Source organism: Mesoplodon densirostris, chromosome 20 (assembly GCF_025265405.1).
Source record: "Mesoplodon densirostris isolate mMesDen1 chromosome 20, mMesDen1 primary haplotype, whole genome shotgun sequence".
NCBI classification, from domain to species: Eukaryota; Metazoa; Chordata; class Mammalia; order Artiodactyla; family Ziphiidae; genus Mesoplodon; species Mesoplodon densirostris.
Genome location: NC_082680.1, coordinates 14,651,009 through 14,652,238, shown reverse-complemented (window position 1 = coordinate 14,652,238; position 1,230 = coordinate 14,651,009). Strand labels below are relative to the sequence as shown.

The window sequence follows — 1,230 nt, the reverse complement described above, 5'->3', positions numbered from 1 at the left end:
GAAACAGATCTCTGAACTTCTTACTGTCATCTTAAAATGTGGGTGTAGATTGGATTACAACTGGTTTGGCATTAATAAAAATATATACAACAATTATAGTTGCTCTACATGGCAGCTTTTACTGGTGCCTTGTGACCTGTTTACTATCTCAGGTTGAAGTCCAATAAATTTCATTTTTGTAATAAAAAAAGTCTTCATTTCCAAATGATTAGCCAGCTAGAAAAACTATAAACCTCCTAACTCAAGACATGGGTAAGAAAGAGATTTGATGCTTCTTGTAAATTCTCCATTGCAAACAAAATCAACATTTGTGTGATATAAGAATCACATATTGGGAACTTCCCTGGTGGTCCAATGGTTAAGACTCTGCACTTCCACTGCAGGGGGCACAGGTTCGATTCCTGGTCAGGGAACTAAGATCCCGCTTGCCAGGCAGCGCAGCCAAAAAAAAAAAAAAAAAAAAAAAAAGGAAGAAAAAAAGATTTAAAAAAAAATCATGTCTTGACCAATTATTGATCATTACATACATGGCTTTAAATTTCTAAAATTAGGATTACAAAGATATCCAACAAGGACCAAATGAGAACATGACACACGAGGGTAGCTTGACCTTGGAGCTACTTAGGAATTACTGTGTAAAGGGAACTTTGATTTCACGGGTTGAGAGTAAGTATGCATCTTGATAGCTTAAAGCAACATTACAAAAGTGGACCCATGCTGTATCAGTATACTTACTCTCTTGTCCAAGTAGAAAACCAAACCTCTTATTGTTTATATCACACCTTTTGGGGGGTAGGCGGAGGAAAAGCAATTTATTTAAGAAATTAAAAAAATAACATTGAAAACAACTCGAAGCCCCAGGAAGCTAAAGGACATGGTAATAATTGTGCCTCCAGAATGAAGTAGCAAGAGCTGTATCTTTACTGAAAATGACTGAGTTGTAACAGTTGTAAAAAGAGTCAAGTGTTTGAACATTTTACTACCTTAAAAATGGGAAAGACAGGGCTTCCCTGGTAGCGCAGTGGTTGACAGTCCGCCTGCTGATGCAGGGGACACGGGTTCGTGTCCCGGTCCGGGAAGATCCCACATGCCGCGGCGCGGCTAGGCCCGTGAGCCATGGCCGCTGGGCCTGCGTGTCCGGAGCCTGTGCTCCACAAGGGGAGAGGCCACAACAGTGACAGGCCCACGAACCCAAATAATAAAAATAAATAAAATAAAAATGGGAAAGAC

At 40.2% G+C, this 1,230-nt stretch overlaps 1 non-coding gene across 1 annotated transcript; it reads left to right on the top strand.

Moving 5' to 3' along the window:
* Positions 1-340: 340 nt before the first annotated feature.
* On the top strand, positions 341-413 carry TRNAG-UCC (transfer RNA glycine (anticodon UCC)). The gene has a single exon. It is a non-coding gene; the product is annotated as a tRNA-Gly (tRNA).
* Positions 414-1,230: the final 817 nt, after the last annotated feature.